The 14633-nt window shown below is 35.8% G+C and overlaps 1 pseudogene; it reads right to left on the bottom strand.

Annotated features, from left to right (window-relative positions):
* Nucleotides 1-515: 515 nt before the first annotated feature.
* LOC149164651 (uncharacterized) lies at nucleotides 516-4618 on the bottom strand (annotated as a pseudogene).
* Between the last annotated feature and the right edge of the window lie 10015 nt (nucleotides 4619-14633).

Raw genomic sequence — 14633 nt, 5'->3', positions numbered from 1 at the left:
AATAATATTACATCTAAGCCTCATAATGGCCTTGAATGGCACAGGAGGTTTGATGGAATTGATTTCAATTATCCATCAATGATTATGAATCCAATGATATATTGATCACTCTGTGTGAAGTCTCTGTGGTAAACAATCTAGAGACAAGCTATTTGCCTAAGATGTTTTGCAGTTGGGCTACTAAAATGTCCTATTATACAATATACTTACTGGTTAAGGGAATGCAAATCTCGAAGGATTGTCTCTAATCCATTGTTTATTTTGAAAGTTATGCTACAACATAACAACTCCTATTAGTGTGGATACGGAGACTCTCAGATTCTAGTCCTGTGGTGAGTTGTTACCAAATTGGACTGATATCCTGATGTATTTGCTAAAGACCCAGTGGTCCTATTCTTTGTATGAACCCAAATGCTTCTATGCAAGGAAATGATGAAATGCTTCCATTGGGGTAGACGCGTTTCCGGTTTGGAACAAACCAATAGAACCAATTATATCTCGTACAACTGTATTAATCAAATGCTCCTGCAGTCTAGCAAGGGAAAGAGCATCACTGAACAATGCTTCCGATATTGGTGATATAATAAAGATAATGGTCTCATGTCTAAATCCAAATCATTGCCCTGGAAAGGATATATGCTATTATGTGTAGAAGAGAAAGCATATGTAGAGTTGTATGTAAAAGCATTGGGATTCCTCTTGAGATGGGGAGACAAAGTGGCAGCTACTGCCTTCCTAGTTTCTTCATCTGGGCTGCAGAGAAGCATCATTTCCACAACTTCCCTCATGAAAGGTCTATTTATGGGTAGAGTTCTAGTGCATAGCAGAGCCACCCTTAACATCAGCATCATTTCTTCTCTATGTGAGTATGTTATGCGTGAATCTAGGACTTTGTTAATGTCAATGTTAATCTGATTCCGAACCCATCTAACAATACCCAAGTCATCTGCAAATTTGACATCAATGAGTTTCTTTCCAGTCACAAGCTCCAGTAGGACCACACCAAAGATGTATATGTCACTCTTCTCATTCACTTTAAGGGTGTAAGCATACTCTACACACATATAAATCAGTTGAATCAGTTGGCTAGAATTGTGTTTTTTCTATTGACACATTTGGTTAATACAAAAATATATGTCATAGCATTATCTGTTTAATTGGAAAGTCTTACCTGGGGAAATATAGCCATATAAGCCTGCAAATACTGACACGACATTCTCCTGACTCAACTTCTCCACTGTTTTAGCCAAATCAAAATCCCATTCAGAATCTAGCAATATATTATATGATTTAACGTCCCTATGTAATTAGTTAGAGGGGAACAATCATGATGCAAGTAGGACATACCCTGAGCAACACCAATAGAAATGTTATAACGAGTAGGCCAATCCAGGTTTTCCCCTTCATAATTATGAATTCATTCATACAAGCAACCATTTGGCATGTATTCATACACTAACAGATTAGAATCTGAACTAGAGATGCAACAAAGCAACTTGACAATGTTGGCATGCCTAATATTCCCTAAAGTGTCCACCTCTACTTGAAATTCCTTGTCTTGGCCCATTTGCCCTTTCCTGTTGTTTCATATCTGTTTCACAGCAACAATAGTGCCACATCGTAGTGTCACCTTATACACTTTGCCTGCACCTCGACTTCCAATAACGTTATTTTCTGTCAATCTCTTCAAAACGTCTGATTTGTCGAATTCCAGTGTGTGAGTTTCCAAGAGAGTTTCTTTGATTTAGCTTGAGAAAAATTCTTGTATGTCTTATACAGGATACTTATAAGAATAAAAAAGACTATGACCACCATAGTAATAATCGCAATCAATACCATGTATTGATGATTCTCAGATCCCTTTTTCTATTGGAAGCATGAAGGAAGCTTTAATGGCCCACCTCCACATAGGCCAGGATTGTGAAGAAAAATTTCATCATATGCCATATTATTGTAACCAATAGGGACAGAGCCAAACAAGAGGTTGCCAGACACATTAAGAAAACTCAACTTGAGATTGTCTAATTCAAGGGGTATTTCCCCTGAAAGAAAATTGTTTGAGAGGTCTAGGTTGTTAAGAACTGGCAGTGACCCAAGAGATGCAGGAATTGAACATGTGAGGTTGTTGTTTTCAAGGTTAAGCTAAGAAATATCTTTCCATGATATTATTGTCAGTGAGTACCCCATTTGACATATTGTAGTCAAGTGAAAGACATTGTAGTGACGATAATTTATTAAGTTCCCTTGGAATAGTACTTGATAATCTGTTGTGACTGGCTAAGAAGCTGCTGAGATTCCACAACTATGAAATGCTAGAGGGAATACTTCCACTGAATTGATTGTATGATATCTCCAAAGCCCACTGATTGGCTGCTTTTGTGATTTGGGCAGGAATTTGGCCCTAGAAGACATTGTTTGTCAAGGATAATTGTCCAAGGAGTGGAGAAATCCATAGTCCCAGATGAACCTCACCGCTTAGTTGTTTATTCTCTACTCAGGTCGTGGTTAGGTTAGGAAAATTTCCTTGAGACCCAAGAAGTCTGCCAGTAAACTTATTGTCATATACAATAAAAGCTACCAGTACTCCACCTGCATAGACATTCTGCGGAAGAGTACTTAACAACTCATTTATTGATACATCAAACTCAACAAGTTTAGAAACCATCCCAATTCCCATGGGCACTAGTCTTGTGAGCTTGTTGGTAAAAAGCTTGAGGTGGACTAAATTAGTAAGCTTATCAAGCCCAGAGGGTATAGATCCAGAGAGATGGTTGTTGTTTAATTGCAGTGTCTCTAGGTTTCTCAAATCTCCAATCCCAATGGGGATGCTTCCATTGAGCTCATTGATAGACATATCCAAATTCACAAGCCTCTTAAGATTGTTGATATTGTCTGGAATTGGTCCAGATAAATTGTTATAATATAGAATCATATCTGTCATGTTTGAAAGGGCCATCAATTTTCTGGGGATCTTGCCCGTCAAATGATTCTCTAGGAGGTCCAAATGCACCATATTTGTTATATTTCCTATTGACTCTAGAATTTCTCCTACTAAATTACAATCTGTCATCCACAACTGTTGCAGCCTTGACAAGTTCCCAAGTTCAGGTGGGATTACTCCTTGAGACAGAGGGTTGTAGGCCAGTGTCAAGTTTTTTAATGAAGAGAGATCTCCAAGTTTTTTAACTAGTTAATGATGTGTCCAGGATGCTTTTTTTCTCTATTTTTCTTATATAGACAAAATGATCTCTAATTTTACTGCTTAGGGGCGCTAAGCAATCAACTTGAGAGAAAATTATTTGTTTTTGTTAATTTTTTTTCCATATTCACAAATTGGATTATCACTCTGTGATCTGCATGAACTAATTAGCAACCAATTTCTAGGTGTAGGTGCTTGATATCGAACATCTTAGAAAAGATGTGAAGTGTCTCACAATGTATATTTTTGTAATTGGACTTGGCATTTGTAGTTTACCTGTGGAGGAGAAATGGAAGAGTATCAGTGGTGTAAGATGAATTTTCATGAGGTGAAGGCTTTGGTTTTACTCTTTTCTACAAGAAATTACTTTCTTCCATCATTTTTGAATAAAATGAGAAAATTGAAAGTCCTCATAGTATTCAATTACAGGTCCAAGAGAGCCACAATGAAGGGTCTACCATTTCTATCATCACTCACTTAGCTCAAGACTATTTGTTTGGAGAGGTTGATTGTGCCCCCACTTCAAGAGCACAGTAAAGTCTTACAGAACTTAGAGAAGCTATATTTGAGCTTATGTGAAGGGCTTGGAAATATGTCTAGGTTTAATGGCATCCAGTCGAATCTAAAGCTTCCCATAATGCTAGATTTTAACATGGATCATTGCTGTGATTTGGAGGAGTTGCCCCTTGGCATTTGTGACATGTCTTCAGTTCAAAAGTGGTCTATCACTAACTGTCACCTTCTTCGAAAGTTACCTGATGATTTGGGGAGGCTCAGTTCTTTAAGAATGTTAAGAATATATGCATGTCTAGGTCTGAAAGAGCTTCCAACATCTATTGGAAAACTTGGGAAGTTGGAATAGATAAACATTTCTCTATGTGAGTGCTTGAAAGAACTTCCCGAGGAAATAGGGCAGTTAAAGAATCTCGACGAGCTTGACATGAGAGAGTGTTCTCGGTTGAGTAAGTTGCCTAAATCAATTGGAGGGCTTAAATCTCCAAAGCATGTTATATGTGATGAGAAGATTGAGCAACAATGGAATCGTCTCTGCTACCATGGATCTTAGAGTTGAAATTGTAAAATCATACTTCAGCATGGATTGGCTGGATGGTTAAGATCTCTATTAAACATGATGCCAAGTGAAATTGTGGTGAAAGTAGGCTGGTAATATATCAAGATATAAGCTTAAAGTTTCCTATTAATAAAGTTTCCTTTTAATAACATTTGATTCTTATATGGGTGTCTGCTCAATGTTAGTAGATCCTCATATGGGTGACTCTTCAATATTAGCAGTGCATACTTTTTACATCGAAGTGTATCTTATTTGAACAAATTTTCATTTTATGACTTGCGCTCATCATGGAAAGGTTTCTGTTGTGCAGGATCAGGACGAGTGCACACTGCAAACATGTTATCCATGTTCCACTAGAATTATTGGCCCTTCATAAATTAGTTATCCATAGTTTTTGTGTAGTGTGTCTAGTCCTATTTGTATAGCTAAATGAATAGTCGTAAAGAATATTAGTGTGTATCTAGAGTCCTTATCATGGTAAAAGTAAGGTGTTTAGTTGTGATCATAACATTAAGGACCTTATAAATATTGTATTAAGAGTAAATGACTTTAAATATTCTTTTTTAAAACTTTAAATATTGTGTTTTAAGATTAAAAGTTCACTTCTACTTGCAGACAGAAGTGAGTAAGGACAAATTTTTAATGGAATGGTGATGTGTGTAAAAAAATTCAAAATTTGGTTTGTAGTTTTGATGTGTTATGATAATGTTCTATTTCTATTAGATTAGAATTTTTTTTTTTAATGGGACTCTAGTTATCATCACAATAACAACTTCAAATTGCCACTAGACCACCATCAATGCTATGTATTCCTTTTTATGCCTATTTTTGTGAATAGAAAAGCATTTTGAGATTCGTGAACATTATGATTTTGATAATTGTGATTTGAAAAATCCTTTACTGCCAAGTATTCATTACATTCATCTTCATAAGCCATAAAACAAACGTTGTGATTGCACTTTAAAGCATATTAGTTCATGCTTCAACAACAAAATATGTGTTTGATTGGTTTTTCTACCCATAGAAGTTGCACTTATGGTTATAGTTGTATACATGACAGGTGCAAACACAATGTAAAGGTCTGCCACTTGCTCTGAAGGTGATAGGAAGCTCTTTGCATGGTGAGCCTTGTCCGGTGTGGGAGAGTGCCAAGAAGAAACTATTAAATGGTGAATCAATATCAGATTATCACAAAGAAGGGCTTTTCAAATGCCTAGAATCTAGTATTGATGTCCTGGACGAAGAAGGGCTTTTCAAATGCCTAGAAGCCAGTATTAATGTCCTGGACGAGGAAGCACGAGAGTGCTTCTTAGACCTGGGATCATTTCCAGAGGATAGAAAAATATTATACATTGTTGTTTTGATAATTGGGCATGTAGGAGTCAAGCAATCAATTATGGAAGGGCCTCTGAGCTGTACTTTTCCCAACACGATGTCATGCGAGCCTTGGCCCTAGATATGGCATGTTGAGATAGGATAGTTTGCAAGAAGAGGTTTCTTATGCCTTGAAAGGAGGAGAGTTTACTAGGGAAATGGGATTTGTTCAAGGATCAATTGTTTGATGCTCAAATAGTTTCCATTCACACAGGTGGGTGATGTTAGCAATTTGATTGGAGTGTGATTTGAAAAGCCGTTACTGCCAAGTTTGCTAAAGGTTAGAGGTTTTAGTGGACTGTGTTTGAAGTCATTTGGAGATGGTGCACTTATGTAGAAACTTATAAAGCCAAGTCACCAATGTTAATGTGAAGGTTGTGCAAGTGGGAAATAACTCACAAACTCTTTGCCAATACACGCTCTTTTATCATTCTATGTGTTTCTTTGTAGATCCCCACATGTTGTAGAATTGTAAGGTCCTTGATGCTTGAGAGGAAAGTAGACATCTATGTAGATGCCATCTTAAGAGTTTGAATGCAGTGAGTTTCTGGTTTTTGTGTAAAATATATATAATTCAGATCATAATCTACATAATGTAATAAAGACAACCACAAAAATCTATATTTTATTATTATATCTTATATAATCTAGAAACATGTAAATATCCTAATATCAACATCATGATCATTTGACAAGGAGAAAGGTATGGTGATTAAGCTTGACTTGGCAAATGCTTTTGACAGGGTAAAGCATGAATTCCTGTTTATGGTTATGAAGAAAATGGGCTTCTCTTCAGCCATCATTAACTGGATAAAAGCCTGCATTGCCTCTCCTTGGATAGCGCCTTTGGTAAATGGGCGACCTTCAGATTTTTTCCAAGCCTCTAGGGGCCTAAGACAAGGTTGCCCATTGTCCCCGCTTCTTTATGCCATTCAAGCCTCAGTACTCAGCTTTCAACTGGACCATAATCAACAGACTCAAATCCTCCCTGGCCTTCGCATGGTTCACCATGTCAAAGACATAAATCATGCCCAATTTGCTGACGATACGTTATTGCTGGGTGGGGCAAGCATCAACTCTGCTAAATCTTTCAAGAAGGAGCTGGACATTTATAGAGAAGTCTTGGGCAGCAAGATCAACTTTCTAAAAAGCACAATCTATAGCTGGAACTGCTCGGTTAAGGAATTATCAGATATTGCAAGGATTCTTGATATGGAAGGGTCCTGGGCCTGGGACTCCTTTAAATACCTGGGGATACCAATCTTCAAGACCACTCCTAAAGTTGCCCATTGGATGCCCCTGCTGGACAAGATTAAAAGCAGAATCCATGCCTGGGGAGCTTCATGGCTGAATAATGCGGGGAAGATCATTCTGATGAAAGTTGTCCTCTCAAGTCTTCCGTTATATCAGCACTCCATCCTCCTTGCCCCAAAAACCTTCATCAACAAAATGGAAGCTCTTCTAAGGCGTTTTCTGTGGGAAGGGGGAAAAAACAACGAAAGAAGGCTGCATCTTGTTAAATGGGATACTATTAAAAAGCCATTTATGGAAGGAGGACTACAAATTTGCGATCTGGCCACTCAAAATCTGGCTTTGGGAACCAAGCTGCTTTGGGACATTGTCTCTGGAAAATTAAGTTGGAGCAAGAAAGTCCTGTGGAGAAAATATTTTCATGGGAAGCACCTTAGATGCTTGGACCAGCTTCCTCAAACCTCCAAAGGTTCTCCTGTTTTTAAACTCTGCATCAAAGCTTTGGAACATTTCAGTCATAAGCTGTATTGGATTCCAGGTAATGGGCAAAAAATAAGAATCTGGGATGATCCTATTCTGGGTGATCAACCTTTGAGTCAGATGGAAGAACTTACCAATATCAAAGACTGGCTCCAGGCTCGCAATCTGAACACCCTCTGGGACATCTCCACTTGGACGGAGGATAGTCTTTGGGACAGCTGGCAACTGGGGGAGGTCCCTCAGTGGCTGGATGGTGAAGCCTCAGTTCTTTTGGATAAACTTCAAGGGAAAGCTCCCTTAAAAGCTTCAACAAAGGACAAACGAGGGTGGGGATCTGTCTCAGGTTCGTATTCAGCATCTGAAGGCTACAAAAGTATTATGGCCACTCCGAATGTTCCTCCAAATCCTGCTCAATGGAAATTTATTTGGGATTCCCCCTCTCTTCCCAAAATTGATTTCTTCTGCTGGACGTTAGCTCACAACAGTATACTCACTCGTGATAATCTCCGCAGGCGTGGTATGGAAGGACCATCCTGGTGCAATCTTTGCATGTCGGAGGAAGAAACAACTGATCATTTGTTCTTATCTTGCCCTTTTGCGCTAGAAGTCTGGAAGGGGATCCTTATGCTAAATTCTGATAAATTCGAGCTCCCTAGGAACATACCAAATCTTTTCCAAACTTGGAGAAAATTATCTCTGTTTGGTCTTTCCAAAAATCACCTTCTCAAAAATTGCTGGCTATGGATCCCCAAGATCGTTTGCTGGAAGTTGTGGCTTGAAAGGAACAACAGATTATTCAGAAACGAAAGCTGCAATTCGTCCAGAGTCATCACTAAAGTCAGAGCTCTATTGGGAGAAACTCTTGAAACCAACTCTGCCAAAAAGCCTGGAAAAGCTCTGAACAGAGAGGAGGATCTCTGGTTGAATGGACTGGTCCCTAACCATAAGGACTGTGCCACCCTTTCTGCTAGTGTCCACTCCAACTGGGAAATTAGGCTGGAGGAGCAAGAGTTCATTAAGTGGAGGTCGGCTCTGAATGAACATTGTCTTTTTTTTTACGGGGCCTCCAAAGGCAACCCTGGTATCGCAGGAGGCGGTGGGGTTCTCTTGGGTCCTGATGGTTCTGATGTGATCCGGTTTGCTTGGGGTCTGGGTAGGGAATCTAACAACAGAGCGGAGGCTCTTGCTCTATGGCAGGGTCTATTTCAAGCGATCAAAGGTAACTTCCTATCCATTTCAGTCTTCGGGGACTCCAGGATCATTATCCAGGCGTTGAATACCAATAAGAATCCTTCTCAGCTCCATTTATCAGCCATCCTCAGGAAAATCAGACTTATTTTGCCCAAATTCCACAAGATCTCTTTCTATCATATTCCCAGGAAATTAAATACCCAGGCAGCTATGGAAGCCAATCTCAGCGTTCTGCGGAGTAAAAGATCTTTGTCCGTTAACTATGTCGACTCCTTATGCAATATCCCTTAACTCCTGTGTTCTTTGGGCCTTTTTTCTGTTGGGTATTCCTCTGATCCCTAGGCCCTTCCATCCTCCCTGCTGTCTGAACCACAACAATTTTAATGATCATCTGAAAAAAATCTTGGTTCAATCCCTAATGAAGCAGTCTGACCTTTTCTCCCAGCTTCACGCCCTGTGTTTTGTCCCAGTTTTCTCTGCTGTAAGCATCCGGATGAAGGAAGGTTGGGTGATCAACTTCTGCATTTTTGGCAGAAGCAAAAACGCTCTGTTCTCTATCCATAGCGAATCCAAAGGAAATAGAAAGAAGGGCTCCCTTTGTGATATCCTGGAAAGCCTAATGAAGAACCTGATCGCTGATCCGGAGGGACCTCACGCCACCGGCTCCACTCATCTTCCAGCGTTCATCTGTGGACCTGTCGACAATCTCAGTGCTTCTTATTTCGATGCCTTCTCCAACGCTCCAATCGATCATGACAACACGGAGTTTAGAATTCTGCAGTGGGGTATATTCAATCTCTGCTACATTGTTTACTGTCTTAGGAGGAAAATTACGCTTTGCGCTCTTAGCCAGAGCAGTACTGTAATTGCACAATGCCACTGCATTGGTGCCCTATAATAAAATTTAACCGCTTCTGTCTAAAAAGAAACATCATGATCATTTGACAACCTAAATAGCTCTGATGTTTTATTAGCAAAGTCCAATATATTTATCATGTCAATCATATAAATCGTTAACCATCTCTACATCTTATTTAGATTTTCCCATCACCATGTTGCCATTGTTCCTCAATTTATGCTTTACGGGCGTTTCCTCTGCAACATCTAGTGCAAATACTAATAATATAATATACAATACAATATTCATTACATATGCACAACACGGTAAAATTATACAATACTCATTACAATATTCAATATAAAAAATATCTAATACTAAAATATATAATACAATATTCATTACATGCACACCGTAAATTTAAAACTTCAAATTTACAATTTACTTCGTAAACATCCTGATCACCACATTAGCACTTCGAAAATTAATATAAAGTCAAAATCTCAAGTTAATTTAGGTAAAATAATTTCAACATATTTACCGAAGTAATGTTTAAATCATATTTTTGAAAATAATAATAAATTTAACACTATAAAAAAAATTTAAAACATCTAAAATTTTGAAGTTTAAAAACTTTAACTTAAATTTACAAAAATCCCTACAAAAAATTACAAAAAATTATCAAAATATTACTGAAATATTCATGATTTTTAGAGCGAAAACAGTCTACTTAAACTACTGCATTACTTGTTCACAAACATGTGCATCACCTGTTGACAAATGTGCATCACCCGCGTCATACCGTATCCCGTTATATATAGATTGGCATTATTGAGGAGTAAAAGTGTCACCTCACATAAACAAAATCATCACCAACATCATTGTTTGGCTCATCCTTCCAAAAAGCGAATCTAACGTGCATCACCCGCGTCATACCTTATCCCGTTATATATAGATTGGCATTATCGAGGAATAAAAGCGTCACCCCATATAAACAAATTCTCATCAACATCATTGTTTGGTATATCGTTTCAAAAAGCGAATCTAACTAACGCTGGATGAATGCATGCGTTCCATTTTTTTCTAAAATCCTTCCAAACTCAAGTCTGGGTCGAAGATTGTATGGGATCTGCAGGTTTCAATTTTATCACATATATGTCTACCCACTCTCATTGACCATCTCTAAAATACGGGAGTCCTCTGAGCAGATGCGAAAATTCCAATAAGTGTAGTTGGTTTTGAATCGATAATCGACAAGTGTTTCGGCGTTTTAAAAAAACTGGTTGCTGAAATTGAGATGGTGCCATAGAGATATTAATGAGGACAAATTTTAAATAAATACAATTTCAAGGTTTCAGGCCTATAGATAAACATTACAGCGGTATGCATCTACACAAGCAAGTAGAATAATACATCGTGCATAATCGACCAGGGTTTAGTATTTTTTTAAAAGTAGTTGCTGGCATTGGCATCTAGAGATATTATAAATAATGGTGCCATAGAGATATTGATGAGGACAATTTCAAGACTATAAATACTCATTAATGTTTTAAATATTTAATTTTTTTAATTAAATGGTTATAGAATTATAATTTTTAATAAAATAGTTATGGGACGAAGTAGAGCATGTTTATGGTGATTTGACTACTAAATTTATAAAAACACACATATTCTACTCTTTTGATTTTCAGCTTATCTAAGAAACATATGTTATTAATTATTATGCCCACTCAAATTATATATATATATATATATATATATATATATATATAATGAGTATAAATATTATCTAGATATCTTTAACAATCACATTAGTGGAAAAGTAAGGGATTATTGAGCCCTGAGGCTCATTTTACAGCCCATTATGAGGCTCATTCTACAACCCAGTATGAGGGGATGTGTAAGTTTGTTTGTACATCTATCTGTGCCCCTTTAAAATTAAAATAAAAAATAAAAACTATGCTATAAATAGAAAAATAATATCAGATATAATTAAAAAAAATGAATATGCTTTAAAGTAATTAGAAGTAAACAAAAATGTGTGAATCATATATTTAAATCTTATAATTTTCAAAAATACATTAACAATAGATTTAAATAAACTATTTGAAGAATTTATGTCCATATCAACTTCATATATATCTATATATAGAAAAAAAAAAATTATGGTTAAAATTTTTATTTGGTATATATATAAATTAACCAATATGAATATTATTTAAATATTATTATTACTTAATTTATAGATGTGCTTTTTAATATTGTTACAAACCATATCGGCTATTTTTTAATGCTTAATTTAAAGTTAATAATATAATATTTATTACCAAGTAAATGTTTTTAATATTCATTTTAATTAAAATATTTTACATGAATTTTATATATAAAAGTAGATGAAAGTTAAGATATTTCAATACTACAAAAATATTTAATATGTAAATAGTTTTTGAATTTAGGTTTTTGTGATGCATAATTTGTATGTTAAAAAATATTTGTGTGAAAATTATCATATAAGAGAAAAAAAATTATTGTACTAAAAATGAATCACACTTATAGTTTGAAACTTATAAATATATTTTGAAATATAATTTTCACCAAAAAAAATTCTTAACATATAAACAGTTTTTCCATAATTCTTTTAATAATTAAAATAAAATTAACTTATAATTAAAAAACATTAATAACAAAAAATATATTTTAATATTTATTCTAGATAATTTTTCTTTTAATTAAAAGTAAAATATTTTTTAATTAAAACTGTTTATTAATATATTTTATATATTTATAGAATAACTTAAAAATTAAAAATTTATTAATAAAGGTAAAGGACATGTGATATTATTAATAAATACCATAAAATTAAAAAATTTATTAATAAAGGTAAAGGACATGTGATATTATTAATAAATACCATAAAAGTAAAAGACATGAAATTTTTTTAAAACAACCATATTTGAAAATATTTATTTTTTCAAAATATATTTATTAGAATTGAAATCAAAATGAATCATATATAGCTTCACATTACTCGAACAGTATGAAGTCCTGTTCCGCTTGGGAATTATAAACATAACCATCTTCATCACCCACTATCAACATAAACATTTTGCTAACACCCACATCATTTGCTTGCGGATTTTGAAAATAGCTTTAACGATAGGAGAAGAAGTCGTGCTGCAAACAAACTTCTCGTATATAAACTTGCATTAATAATGGGTAGAAGTTTGAAACAGTCTAACAAGAATCTCTTCTATTTATATATAGAGAATCAATTTAACCACCTTAGAGATATATGGTTTAGACTAATTTTTAATTTACATTATTAGTTATATGAAGTAAACACTACTTAAACGCAATTGTGTAACAACAAGAGCAAGAACACAACTAAATTTGTGTCATTCATCCGTAAGTAAATAAACACAAACATCCTAGTATTTGTTTACATCAACAAAATAAGCAACTTCTTCAAAAACGTGAATCATGGAACCCTCATTTGGGGCTAAAATTTTCTAAGACCCCCATTACCCCAAAATATCAGTTCAGTTAACCAAAAGGACATAAAACCTTCATTCCTAATTTTACACGTTGAATGGTTGTGAGTAAGCAGATAGGAACCTATTGTTAAGGATATCGAAGTAGTGGGGTTGTCGCTTTTCGAATCTCCTATGGAGGCATACCTGTAAGGTGCATCCAAACAGGCGTAAAAACCCTAAGGAAACAATAAGGCTCTCGATGATAAAAATCATTAACCTATTGCGTAATAATTGTAAGGAATACAATAAAGGTGACAGAAGTTACCTTCAAGAGGAATCTCGGTTTTTCAGAACCCCGATTACTCACCCTCCATCATTGAGAAAAAAAATGTTGTGCACCAAAAAAATAAACTTGTTGGAAAGATGGAATCTATACAGTAAATTGCAACCATGGAAAAGATTAGCAGGATAATAGAGATTCTAATATTTATATCAAATAAAACAAAATAATTTTGACCAGAGGTTACTCATACTAGTGAGTATCTCAGAAAACACCATCCAGAATCTGAAGAGACCTTAAGAGAGAAACCCTCTGAAAAACAGAGCAACATGTGGAGGAACTGATTAACCCACAATCCTTACAGAAAATTAGACTTCTGAGATGAAGAATAACCATATGAGTAATGCAGATCTAGTAGTAAAATAACTGTAAATTGCGGTATAACCCTTAACAGTAGATTCGATGGCATTGGGTAGCAGATCGCAGTCTCGGAGAGCTGCATGAGGCGAATGGAAAACTGAGGGTGCAAGTACCAGAGACCAGAACCCTAACTGCTTGCAACTGAGTTTACATCGTTGGATCAGCTTAGAAGGGATCAACGATTCTAAGGTGCCCGGTTGTCTACCATATTGAACCCCAATTGTCTTCCACCAAGCCTTCTTGACACTTCGAACATCCATTTTGAAGTTTGGTTAAGGCGCATGAGAGTTCCAATGAAGTCACCATATTAAATTATATGCAAACTTTATAATGTTATTCCATTGGTTGCCTTCACCAATAAATGAAATCTAATAAACTGCTTTATGTGGGTATGGTAAATATGTCGTAAATATTGCATTCACATAGTCTAGAGTAAAGCGAATTTTTTTTGTGTATATAACTATGGTTATAAGGTTTACATGTTGCAAGTGGTATCAGAGCCACAAGTTCCAGTACTGTGGCCTTGGGTAAGAAAAGTTGTCAATAACCAAACTGTTTAAATGCACAGAGAGTAGTGATAAACAGTATGAGAAGGGGACAAGGGACCACCCCATCTAATCCGAAAATTTGGGTCCAGTTGGGGGAAAGTACAACAAATGATAATGATGTGCTAATAGAGACTATTCAACATTTACGAGTAGAAATGATGAATTTGTGTGCTGACAATGAGAGACTGAGATTAGAGTAGGAGAGAATCTTGAAAAGCCTCTCAGATCGACAAAACCTGAGGGATCCAAATCCTAGGGCAGATAACGGAAACAAGGAGGAGATAAGGCAGCAATAGAGAGGTCATCTAGAAACAAAAGAAACTTGAATGAATAATGAGGAAGAATCAAGAAATACTTCTGGAGGTAGAGGGACGAAGAGGCCAAAGATTGAATTACATGGGGAATTTAAGAAAATAAAACTTCCATTATTTGATGGAGAAGTGGAAGAGGCTGCAGAGGCTTGCCTAACCAATATGAACTAGTATTTTGATATTTATGAATACGATG

This window comes from Pinus tabuliformis, chromosome 5_1 (assembly GCF_031772625.1).
Source record: "Pinus tabuliformis cultivar Carrire ecotype Pingquan chromosome 5_1, CPIR1, whole genome shotgun sequence".
In the NCBI taxonomy this organism is placed as follows: Eukaryota; Viridiplantae; Streptophyta; class Pinopsida; order Pinales; family Pinaceae; genus Pinus; species Pinus tabuliformis.
Note: the sequence above shows the minus strand (reverse complement) of the source record. Positions and strands in the feature narration are given on the sequence as shown.